The sequence below is a fragment of the Eurosta solidaginis genome, chromosome 2, assembly GCF_040869045.1.
Source record: "Eurosta solidaginis isolate ZX-2024a chromosome 2, ASM4086904v1, whole genome shotgun sequence".
Lineage (NCBI taxonomy): Eukaryota > Metazoa > Arthropoda > Insecta > Diptera > Tephritidae > Eurosta > Eurosta solidaginis.
Window position 1 is genome coordinate 85,613,600 of NC_090320.1, and position 13,677 is coordinate 85,627,276.

The 13,677-nt window shown below is 43.7% G+C and overlaps 1 pseudogene; it reads right to left on the reverse strand.

Annotated features, from left to right (window-relative positions):
- Window positions 1-13,677, reverse strand: part of LOC137241551 (T-complex protein 1 subunit eta-like) — a 75,609-nt pseudogene that overhangs the window by 23,551 nt on the left and 38,381 nt on the right.

Genomic DNA, 13,677 nt, shown 5'->3' on the forward strand with positions numbered 1-13,677 from the left:
AAGTTTACGCCAAGTCAAGTCAAGTCTATGCTAAGTATCAGTAATGGGGGCTTAAGAGCGATAAAGCGAGTCACACGTACACTATTTTGAGAGAGCGCATGCGTTACCTTTTTCACGACAGCAATGTAAATGTCATTAAGACGATAATTGGTGTACAAGTTATTGGTGATGATTAAGTAATCGATTAGGTAACGGGTACCTGTCTTGTAGGGTATGAATAAAAAAGTGCGATGGCAACACTGAGCCACGGTAATTCCAATTCAATATACTTACTTGAAGAATACACACCTGCAAGACGTGAATAAAACACTTAATAAATATATCTTATAACGTTAAACTTGTTTGGTTTTATTTACAATAAATTATTCAAAAAGACCTTTAATTGCGGCAAGCCCGTGCACAGTTTCGTAAGGAACTAACATAAAACAGAGATATCGGACGATATGACTCTCCTATGTTAGCTGGTTTCCCTGGCTTTAGTAGCGGGAACACCTTGGCGATTTTCCATTTTTTGGGTATGACAAAAGTGGAAAGAGACAGGTTGAAGAAATGTGCTAAATATTTGAACCCCTCTTTCCGTAGGCTTTTAAGCATCGGCATGGCTATTCCTTTTGGGACCACTGCTTTGGATAGTTTAGCATGACCGATGGCATCCTCAACCTCTTTGGCGGTGATGGTAATTGGTGACGCGCTGAATTTATGTTTATGTGCGTGTCTGTTAGCCCTCCGTCTATCTTTGTCGACCGTAGAATGCATTATATATGTTGGAAGAAAGAGCTCGCGAATTTTTTCGCATCCGACAGCACTTTACCGCCAAAGCGAAGGAAACTTTGTCATTGTGCCTAGACGGATTCGATAGGGACTTTACGGTGGACCAAAGTTTACCTACACCGGCAGAGAGGTTACAACCGCTTAGGTGCTCCTCCCATTTCGCCCGCTTGTTTTCATCCACAAGCAATCTGATGCGTTGGTTTATATCCCTTATTTGAGGGTCGCCGGGATCGAGCTGTCTTATAAGGTCTCGTTCTCTCGCTAAACTTGCGGCCTCCACCGAGAAGTGGGGCCGAATTTCGGGAATTCTACCGGCGGGAATGAAACGAGCCGAGGCGGATTCAATGACCTAGCGGAAAGCACGCTCACCTTGGAGGGCATCGTTGGCATAGGGAGAGCAGAAAAGCGGTTGTCTGTAAAGGATTTGTATTCGTCCCACTTTCCTTTTTTAAAGTTAATGAAAGTGCGTTTTTCTGCAACGATGAAGTCGGCGGAACGCTCGAGCGAAATAAGTATAGGCAGGTGGTCGGATGCCAATGTTATCATCCGCTGCCAGTTGACGCCGTTTACGAGTTGTGCGCTCACGATTGAAATATCCGGCGAACTGTGACAGCTTCCTACCATACGTGTGGGGGCGTCTCCGTTTATATTGCAGAACGTCGTTTCTTCTATTTGATCCGCCAACACCTCACCCCTACTTCCCCCTGTGGGTTAGGGGTTAGAATATGCCCACGGTAGGTATACCGGTCGTAAAAGGCGACCAAAATACCATGGGTACCCAATCCATAAGTAAGGTGTTTTACTCGAAAGGTAGCAGGGTGGACCCGGGTATCACCCTGTGGGACCCTACACATGGTCCTTATAAAAACTGCTACCGCGGGAGCAGGAAAAGCCAGTATGATCTGATGCACGGCATCGAACGATGCTTTGTACTCAGGTCTCACCTCCTGTCCTGGGATGGCCACCTTGTGGGAGCATCGCGGGGGTTGTGGTTTCAAATAGAGTTCACTTATGACACACGCTCTGAGTAGACTTGTTTTCCCTTGGGCCTTGGGGACAGAAGCCCAAGGGAATTCGGTCTCATGCTTGCCACAGCAATCCCAATTTCATTGAGAAACTGACCCTGAGGGTCAGATGAAAGAGTTGGTCACATCCCATAATTGTGGCAACCGAAGAAAAATGGTGACGAAATATGCTGAAGAAACGCATGTCTATCGTCAGCCGAAAAACAATCGATAATTGTACGAGTGGGCCGGTGCTCATCTCGTCTTTTGAGATGTTTGAGGCTGCTTTAGACTGCGTAAGCGAATAGGAGGCGTTCGCAGAATGGATGGCCACATCCAAAAATGTGGCAGATTTAATGATGTCAGATCACTGCAGTGTGGCAAGCTGCTGTTGCAAAGGTATTGCTGGGGCGGGAAAGCCCCCCAACACAGGTCTATGGTTGAAAAGGTTGTCCACAGCCCTAAATTGTGGAATAAAATGGAAGCGTAATTGAAGATAATGAGGAAGATTATACAACGAAGCGAGTTATTAGAAGTTGTATACCACAGTAGCAAATAACGATGAATATGTGCGCATATATAAAGTAGCAAATAATGCAGAACAAAGTTGCATAAAACTGAATAGAACGTTTAGCTGGGTTCAGTTGCAACATGATCTTAAACGCACAAGTACTTGTGACTAGCGAGATGTGTCTTGTTGCGCAAGTGGTTTAGTACCATGATTAGTGAAGATGTACCTTGTGAGTGTTTGTGTCGTAAGTACTTCTGAGCATCACTGTCTGTTGCCTTCACAACAGATAGTTTTATTCACAAGGAATTATATGACACTCTCACTCTATGGAACATTTAAGTAGCTTTTCATGCTTAAGGAAAGACACTTGCGCTGATGATTACATCGGTAGTTGGTTCACGGCGAACGGGCGTTTTTGATAATAACATGTGGTGCATAGCGTTGGGGGAGGTGCAGCCCTCAAGCAATGTCAATTATACATTGTTGTAACACTGCAGGACAGAAAAGGTTGGTCACATTCCTAAATTGCGACAAAAAACACAATATCTCAATCTGATTAACATGTTAATCAGATATCGAGATATCAAAATCAATGAAAGAGGGATTCTGAGGCAAGCACGGAACTCGCGGTGGAGTTGCCGTGCAACCGGGTGCCATTACCCGAAAATGGAAGGGGAGGATGGATAGTCCTCCTCGGCCAAACCAAGGCTGGTTGACTTGAACACCCCAGCTCACCGATTGGTACCAGCTTGTTGGGCCGAAGATCAACGGACATTGATCTGTGTTTTACACCGGAGGTAGGTCTACGAAGACAGAGGCTCCTGTAAGCACTTATCGACCTCACCCCTACTGTCCACCCGCAAGTTTGAATGCCATAGATCGTGATGGGCATTGAAATCGCCTAAGATAATGCGACTGTTGCCAGTGAGTACGGTGCTGATATTAGGGCGGTATCCACCGGGGCAACAGGTGACAGGAGGGATGTAGATGTTGATGATTTCTAGGCTTGCACCGCCCGACCGGACAGACAATCCTTGACGTTCTAAGACACTGTCCCTGCGGTCGATGTCGGGATCAAGTATATGATATTGCACAGAGTGGTGTATGATAAACGCGAGGCCGCCTCCATTTCCGCTCTCGCGATCTTTTCTTTGGACATTATACCCAGAAGAGGTCTGCAATGCAGATCTTGCTGTGAGTTTAGTCTCTTGAATCGCAGCAATGCGGATGTTGTGCCGCTTCATGAAATCGACTATCTCCGTGATCTTCCCAGTTAATCCATTACAGTTTAACTGCAGAATTCTGAAGTGCATAAGGGGAGACGTCGTCACTCTGGGAGTAAGTGACGGGTGACTACGCCTGGGTTGTGGAAGGCCAGGACGCGACTGCTGTTGTGGCCCTGGGACTGGACGTCCTTGGGTAAGCATTGGGGTACCCGGTGTTTTTGTGTATGCGGCCCTGCAACATGGCGCAATGAAACCCGTCGGGGGGTTGCCGTCGCGGAGACCAGGACATCTAGGAAAGTGGCACCGTCTATGGCAGGAGCTGCATTGGGCGGATGTCGCAAACGTATATATTCTGTGCTGGCAAACGGTGCAAAGGGAGGTAGGGACTAAGAGTCTGTTTCCCTGACCTATACAATTGCTGCCGGAAAAGAGGGGGCGGGGGGGAGAGAGAAGACGGGGGCAGGGGCTGATGCTCGGCATTGCTCCCGACTCTGCTACGGAGATTGTAGGTATGAGTGGGAGCAGCCGTGTGAGTTGGTGGCGCCGTGGGGCGCGAGCAACAGCGGGTACTTGTTGTGGCTTGCTGAGGCGCGGGACGTCCTAGGGCGTGAACACAAAAGATTCATAGAAGTTACGTGGACGCCTGGTTTTGGGATCTAGCTCAGAACAACCTGTCCGATGCAACCATCCCTTACACGAGACACACTGACAAGCGTCCTAAAAAGATTCTTTTCCGGCAGATGCAGCAAAACCATTTCTCAGGACCGGGGTCAGGAGACGGACCCGGATTGGGTTCGATACCTTCCCGGAACAAGAGAATATGGAGCAGTCCCGCTGCAAGGAGCTGCTGGGAGGATGACAATTTGTGGGAGGGACGCAACAAATTAAATAGGGTTACACGAAATGGCAGTCCTTGGTCGGGAAAAATCCCGAGTCGCTCCGGTACATAAAACCGACGGCCTTGGGAAGCGTGTTTCCTAGTGTTTTGAAGCACTGCAAACCGTTGATGTACGCTGATGATGTCAAACTTATAATGCCTATCCGCTCACCCTTGGATAGGGCATGTCTTCAGGCTGATCTGAATGGTCTAGTTGACTGGTGTAATGTAAACGCCATGTCACTAAACCTACCTAAATGTAAGTTCATGTGTTTTACAAGGAAGTCCTTTCAATCCCATGATTATGCTATTGGCGGCTATGTAATCAACCAAGTTACTAATTTTATTGATTTAGGCGTTACAATGGACCCAAAACTGGATTTTAAACTTCATATTGAATCTTGCGCTAAAGGTACTTTGGCTTTCGTTAAACGTTTGTCTAAAGAATTCAATGACCCATACGTTACAAAAACTCTTTTTATATCGAGGGTGACTCGATAAGTCACAAATTACCCGTAGAGGCCCACGTATACATTCATATATATATATTGTCACGGATATTACCATCACTAAGTTATCCCATCACTAAGGCGATGCTAAGGCCATGCCAAGCAGTATTTACGTTAATAATCAAATCAAGTATACACATATATAAGGCAGCCCAGAGAGATGTCACACACAGATGCATTTACTTATACGCGCGAGAGACTGTAAACTACAAACATTAACATCAATAATTCAATCTTTATGTATCTACATAAACGAATAAATAATTGCGTCTACACATATGTACCATCTACGAATACGAGCAGCGGAGAGGCAATGCGCAAACACATGCATATATCTGAGAAGTTTGAGAGCTCATGGACAATGCTAGTACATTCTGGAAAAATGCGAACGAGGAAACCAAAGGGTATAAAAGGCAACAGATGTAGAGGCGCTGCAATCCAGTTTGAGTTGAGCAATCAATCAGTAATTGATTAAGCACGCGATCTGGCGGCCAATAGTAGAGTTTAATTTGAGTTATCAATCAGTTTGGTTATTAAGCCAGCGAGTAGCAAAGTATAAGTGTTATTGTGAAGTACTTTAATAAAAGCCATTTTTCCATTATTCAATATTGGAGTTATTTATTCAACAGTTTAGTGATTCGAACTTAGCAGAGGATTGCAAATAAGAGGATTTGCAAGTAAATTCGTTACAATTGGTGTCAGAAGAGGAATTGTTGAATAAATTCCGAAGATTGGGAATACAACTTGGACATGGCAAAGTTCAGTGAATTGAAGATCCAGCAACTGAAAAAGGAGTTGGAGAACCGTGGATTAAATACAACCGGCAATAAGATCGAACTTCAAGCACGGCTACGAGAGGTAATGGAGTCGCAAGGAATTGATGTGGACGAGTTTGTCTTTTATCCTGATGGGGACGAAACAACAACAAAAATTGAAGAGAAAAACGAAACATCGCAGACAGTTACAAACACAGACTTGAACATGATATTGGCTGCAATATCGGCACAAATGTCCGAAATGTCATCACAAATATCCACCAACATGTCATCACAACTGGAAGAACAAAAGACAAATATAACATCCCAACTGGAAGAACAAAAGACAAATATAACATCCCAACTGGAGTCACAGAAGACATATATGGCATCCCAACTGGAATCACAGGAGGCACGTATTTCAGAAATGACGTCGCAAGTGTCATCTCAACTGGAAGACCAAAAGACATATATGGCATCTCAATTGGAAGCGCAAGAGGCACTTATATCTGAAATGTCGGCAGAAATTTTGGAACAGGTATCATCAAAACTGGAAGTGCAGGATGCAAAAATGGCTAAATTTTAGGCAGAAGTAAATGATTTAAAAGGTCGTTGACGGTTCTGTTCCTTTTCAGGTCTTTAAGCTACAGTTTGAGAAGACCGCAGCAGTGAACCAATGGAATGCTGAAGATAAAGTTGCAGCTCTGTTCGTGGCACTGAAAGGGCCTGCCGCGGAAATCTTACAGACCATCCCAGAGTACGAGCGGAACCATTACGAAACATTGATGAGCGCTTTAGAGAGACGTTACGGAAGCGAGCATAGAAAACAGATATTCCAAATTGAGTTGCAAAACCGCTACCAAAAAGCAAATGAGACATTGCAGGAGTTTGCTTCAGATATTGAAAGATTGGCTCATCTTGCAAATGCGGACGCACCCGTGGAATACACTGAAAGGGTAAAAATCCAGAGTTTCATAAATGGCATACGGGACGTGGAAACGAAGCAAGCTACATACGCAAACCCAAAGCTGACATTTGCTGAAACGGTTTCACATGCATTGACTCAGGAAACGGCCTCACTATTGAGTAAACCAGCATACAAAGCTCATCGTGTAGAAGTGGAAAGACCAGATTGGGTAGACACTATTTTGGAAGCACTGAAGGGATAACAACAGAAAAATGCCGGAGTTATTAAATGTTTCAAGTGCGGCAACCCAGGTCATATTGCACGACATTGCAGCAGCGGTCCCAATAGCTCCAACAATGTGGGTGGTCGTAAAAGCAGAGCAGAAGGTGATGAGCAAATATCCAAGACCACTCAATCGTTAAACTAAATCGAGTCAGCCGCAAGGGGCGACAGCTGGCTCCCGCAATTGAATGCCCCATAATCTCTATCTCGCAGATTGGAAGAAGATCGAGCAATCTTACTGTTGGAGGACATGTGGACGGAAAGGAACGGTTACTGACTGTAGATACGGGTGCATCTCATTCCATCATTCGAGCGGATTTAGTCAACAAAAAGATAAGACCATTGCTTGGAGCAAGATTACGTACAGCCACGGGAGAGGACACCTAGGTAATTGAAGAAGTAGAATGTGAAGTCGCAATTGGGAACGTCACGGTAGCACACAATTTTATAGTGGCAGAAATTGTTGATGAAATCATAATTGGAGTGGACTTCTTAATCGACCAGGGCATCAAGATCGACATGCAAAGCAAGACGATGCGATAAAAAACATGGATGTACCACTTAATTTCGGCTACGAGAGAGGCTACAGCAGTAAACGAGTGCTGGTGGAAGAGAGTCAGCAAATACCACCAAAATCCGAAGCAGTCATCTGGGCAAAGGTTGATGGAGATTGTGGGACAAACAAATTGTGGGTTGTCGAAGCAGCAAACAAATCAGCACTAAACATACTTGTAGGAAAAACCCTGGCTATGACAAAACAAGATGGACGTATTCCGGTAAGAGTACTCAATGAGTTCAAGTCACCACTCAAACTGACTAAAGGAGCTATTTTGGGAAGATGCCAAGAGGCTGAAGTAGTTGTTAACTGTGAACAGCTCCAGGAACACGTTTCAGCTAGTAATACTGATCTTTCAAATGACATCACGGCATGGATGCAGGGGCTAGAGGAAGCATATCAGAGTAAGGCAAAACAACTGCTCCTAAAGTACGCGAACATATTTGACCAGGATGATTCTAAACCAGGCCGCACCAACGTTGTGAAACATCAAATTGACACTGGAGATGCGAGGCCGATCCGTCAAGCTCCACGTAGTGTTCCACTGGCGAAGCGGGAAGTTGTGAGTCAAATCATTCAAGAAATGAGCGACAGCGGCGTCATCGAACCATCAGCTAGTCCATGGAGCTCACCGGTAGTACTTGTAAAAAAGAAGGATGGAAAAATGAGGTTTTGCGTGGACTACCGGAAGTTGAATGACGTAACGAAAAAGGATAGCTACCCATTGCCAAGAATTGACGACACTCTGGACTCGCTATCTGGTTCGAAATGGTTTTCCACGCTGGACTTAAAAAGCGGCTACTGGCAAGTGGAGGTGAAGGAGGAAGATAAAGAGAAAACAGCCTTCAGTGTCGGTGATGGTCTTTGGCAATTTACAGTGATGCCTTTTGGACTTTGTAATGCACCAGCTACTTTTGAGAGACTCATGGACCAGGTACTGAAAGGACTACATTGGAAAACATGCTTGGTGTACCTGGACGACATCATCGTATTGGGCAAGAACTTTGATGAACATCTTAAGAACTTGGAGGAAGTTTTCCAGAGAATAGCTGGCGCTGGTCTGAAGTTAAGTCCCAAAAAGTGTGCGCTGTTTAAAAAGGAAGTCAATTATTTGGGTCACAAGGTAACGACAGAGGGCATCTGCACTGCGAACGAAAAAATAGAGGCTGTAAAGGATTGGCCAAGACCACAGAACCTACATGAATTGAGAAGTTTTCTTGGGCTGTGCACATATTACCGCCGATTTGTACCAAATTTTTCCAGCGTAGCCCATAGCCTCCATGAGCTTACAAGAAAAAACAAAGCTTTTGAATGGAAGAAGGAGCAAGAAGTGGCTTTCCAAACATTGAAGGAGCGTTTGTGCACTGCCCCAATGTTAGCATATCCGATTCCAGGAGCAACATTTATTCTAGATACAGATGCGAGTGGATATGCTATAGGAGGCGTTTTATCACAACTGGTCGATGGACAGGAGAAGGTAGTTGCATATTACAGCCGTTCGATTGGAAAACCAGAGAGGAACTACTGTGTTACGCGGAGAGAGCTGTTGGCATTGGTAGAGTGCATTAAACATTTTCACAAATAACTCTACGGCAAGCGATTCCGTGTCAGGACAGATTACCCAGCGTTGAAATGGCTTCTGCAGTTCCGTAATCCGGAAGGACAATTGGCACGGTGGATCGAGCGACTACAAAGCTATGACTTTTCCATTGAGCATCGAAAAGGTAGTACCCATGGAAATGCTGATGCAATGTCACGAAGACCATGTAGTCTGGAATGCAAGCACTGTTCAAAAGCCGAGGCTAAAGAAGACATTATAGATGTCCGGCTAATGAATATAACATGTACAGATGAATGGGACAAGGAACAACTAAGAAAGTGTCAGCTAGAAGATGCAGATCTGTCACGTGCTATGCAAGGGCTCGAACGAAATGAAAGACCAAACAGAGAAGAGATGTCAGCAGAGAGTCCCATTGCGAAGTCATATTGGGCACAGTGGAACAGTTAGAATTGATATCCGGTTGCCTTCATCGAGTATGGGAGAGTGAGGATGGTAAATACAAGAATAAACTGATAGTTGTTCCCAGAAAGAGGATTCCTGACGTGCTCAGCGAGCTGCATAATGGTCCAAGCGGAGGTCATCTTGGAATCACGAAGACGCTCGAGAAGATTAAACAGAGATTCTATTGGGTTGGTTGCCGTCAGTCGGTCACTGAGTGGATTGCGAACTGCGAGGTTTGCAGCAGAGCGAAAGGGCCCAGAACACGAAGTCATGGCCAGATGAAGCAATATAACTCAGGTGCGCCATTTGAAAGGATCGCCATGGATGTCGCAGGTCCATTTCCTACTAGCAACCGCGGAAACAAATACGTACTGGTGGTTATGGATTATTTCAGTAAATGGCCAGAGGTATACCCAATCCCAAACCAAGAAGCAGAAACAGTAGCAGAAGTGGTTAAAAACGAATGGGTTGCATGGTATGGTGTACCAATGGAGTTACATTCTGACCAAGGCAGGAATTTCGAATCAGCTGTGTTCCAGGAAATGTGTAAGTCATTGGGCATTCGAAAAACACGGACAACTGCATTGCATCCTCAATCCGATGGTATGGTAGAACGATTCAATAGAACATTGGAGGAGCACTTAAGGAAAGTAGTAGACAAGTGCCATAAAGAATGGGATATCCGCATACCATTATTCTTGAGGGCTTACGGATCAGCAGTGCATGAGACAACGGGCCAAACCCCTGCAAAAGTAATTTTTGGCAATGACCTTAGACTGCCAGCTGATTTGAAGTTTGGGATAGATGCCAATGCGGAGAGAAATGTCAGGAAATCCACTAGTGATTTGGAAGAAGAGCTAAGAGAAATACATGATCTGATAAGGCAACGAACAAAGATTATGAGTGACAAGATGAAAGCCAGATATGATAAAGCAATTAATTCAGAAGGTTTTCAAGAAGGAGATTTGGTGCTGTTATACAACCCACAATGTAAAAAAGGTTTGTCCCCGAAATTGCAGTGTAATTGGGAAGGCCCATACAAAGTTGTAAAACGGATCAACGATGTAGTGTACCGCATACAAACCATCGGTAAACCACGAACCAAAATGAAAGTGGTCCATTTGGAAAGGCTGGCAACGTTTAGAGAGATTTGTCTGATCGGGACGATCAGACTTAGGTGGAGGGCAGTGTCACGGATATTACCATCACTAAGTTATCCCATCACTAAGGCGATGCTAAGGCCATGCCAAGCAGTATTTACGTTAATAATCAAATCAAGTATACACATATATAAGACAGCCCAGAGAGATGTCACACACAGATGAATTTACTTATACGCCTATGTGCGCGCGAGAGACTGTAAACTACAAACATTAACATCAATAATTCAATCTTTATGTATCTACATAAACGAATAAATAATTGCGTCTACACATATGTACCATCTACGAATACGAGCAGCGGAGAGTCAATGCGCAAACACATGCATATATCTGAGAAGTTTGAGAGCTCATGGACAATGCTAGTACATTCTGGAAAAATGCGAACGAGGAAACCAAAGGGTATAAAAGGCAACAGATGTAGAGGCGCTGCAATTCAGTTTGAGTTGAGCAATCAATCAGTTATTGATTAAGCACGCGATCTGGTGGCCAATAGTAGAGTTTAATTTGAGTTATCAATCAGTTTGGTTATTAAGCCAGCGATTAGCAAAGTATAAGTGTTATTGTGAAGTACTTTAATAAAGGCCATTTTTCCATTATTCAATATTGGAGTTATTTATTCAACATTTAGTGATTCGAACTTAGCAGAGGATTGCAAATAAGAGGATTTGCAAGTAAATTCGTTACAATATATATAAATTTTAGTAGATACACATTAAAAAAATATATTCAGGAATGTTCTCCAGAAGATATGTGTCGCAAATTGGTTCAGAATATATATACCTTTCGTAAATTGTCTGTGAACAAAAATTTTGTGAATTGCCCTTTTGAATATACTTTGCAATGCCCAACTAGGCTGTACAAGAAATTGAATTATCATTCTTACAATAGTTGGCAAAGAAGGGAAAATTTTTGTAATAAATAGTAAAGTCGCATGACCGATAAGTGATAAGAGACTTCAAGAAAATTTGTTGTATGTTAAGAAAGAAAATGTTTGTATATCCTTTAATATAACTGACCTGTACGCTTGTGGGTCTCTCCCTCCAAAGTAAATAGCCGCGAATTTTAAATTTTGTTTGTTGATGTGACTGGCAAAATGCCGCGCATAGGTTCCTTGACCGATTTACAAGAGCTCTTTGAGGTAGGGTCTTGGTAGCCTAGTAAATTTTCGGAGGCAGATTGCCTAACTAAGGGCGGTGAATTTTGTTTTGGTGAGGGAGCTTCAGAAGCTTCAAAATGCCTTGAATATTTAAAATGGCACCTATTTAAAACAATGTTGTCAGTAAAAATGTTTTTTTTTTTATTATTTCATGTAAACGAAATGTTGGTGTGAGTTAAGAGTTCTTAAAGGGGAAGGGGAAGATGGGGAAGGGAACATAAATTACGGAACCGGAATTTGAGTCACACCAAGGGGATCACGTAAGTATAGGAATTTGAAAAGGAGCGGTCCAAGGTAGGGTGGGCTTCCTGGTGGTAAGCCCAGGCGAACACAGCCTTAGAACGACCATGTAATGTACGCCGTCTCAATGTGTATTTTGGGTTAAAAACCCCGACCCGTAATGCTGAGCTAGCTAGGCCGTACACATTGAGGCCAAACAAAGGGGTGTTGTAAGTATGTGATTACCCACATACCTTACACACGTGCATCGTTACATAACAAAATATTACTTTAAAATGGATGACTGTTTATGTTCTTTATATCGTGTATTACACCTGTGAATTTAGTGTCGGTATATTTGGTCTGTATAATTGTTTAATTTGTAGACTGATAAATAAATAAATATTTGCAGTTGAAGTTGGCGATATTCATGTGGTTGTTGTAAAAATTATTAGCAGTGTCATGCTGTTGTTGTTGTAGCAGTGCTTCGCCCTATCCAATAGGTGCGACGGATCACAAATTGTCATCAATATCGTCTAACGGGAGTCCAAGGAAACTTGCTGTTTCAACAGGGGTGGACCATAATGAGAGGGGTGTTAGAGGCGTTGGTTCCACATTACAATTAAAGAGATGGTTGGTGTTATGCGGGGAAACATTGCAAGCGGAACATACAATTTGTATGTCGGGGTTGATTCTGGATAGGTAAGAGGTTAACTTGTTACAGTATCCAGATCGAAGTTGAGATAGAGTGACTCGTGTTTCCCTGAGGAGTGTGCGTTCCTCTTCCGCGAATTTTGGATACTGTTTTTTGAGTACTGGATTCACCGGGTGAAAATGCCAGGTTTCGCGAAGCGAAAAAACTGGAGAGATCAGGGAGGTAGCCGTTTATTCTGTTGCAAAGCTCATCGATCAGTGGGCCTGGGCCTTTGGCCATTATTGTGCAGTCATCGGCGGTAGAAACGATAGTAACTCCTACCGGTGGCGAAGGTAGTTTTGATAAGTAGAAATTAAACAAAAGTGGGGATAGGACACCACCCTGTGGCACTCCTTATTTAATTTTGCAAATTTGCTTTGAAGTAGGGGAGCAAAATGGCTTCAAGCGTCTTGGCTACTGGCGATAGGAGATATATCGGGCAATATGACTCTCCTATGTTAGCTAGTTTTCCAGGCTTTTGTGGCGGGGCCACCTTGGCCATTTTCCATTTTTCGGGAATGACAAAGGTGCAAAGAGACAGGTTGAAGTAGGCCCGTCGAGAAGGGGGAATGGGGGGATTCCCCCGGGCCCGGGGTTTCTCAGGGCGCCCGCGATTTAGAGGTACTAAGACGTTTTTTAAATTCTTTAGTTGTTCCATGTGCAAATTTTAAGCCGAATTTCAAAAGCAACGAATATTGATAACAATTTTTTGCCTGGGCCTGAGGAGACAATAAAAACATCAAACAAAAATGTGTTTCTCAGGGGGCCCGCGATTTAGAGGTAATACGACATTTTTTTATTTCAGGAGAGTCTTTAGTTGTTCCATGTGCAAATTTTAAGCGGAATTTCAAAAGCAACGAATATGATAATGATTTTTTGACTGGGCCTGAGGAGACAATAAAAACTTGAAACAAAATTGTGTTTCTCAGGGGGCCGCGATTTAGAGGTACAAAGCATTTTTTTCTAATTCTGGACAGTCTTTAGTTGTTCCGTGTGCAAATCTTAAGCCGGATTTCAAAAGCAACGAATATTGATAATGATTTTT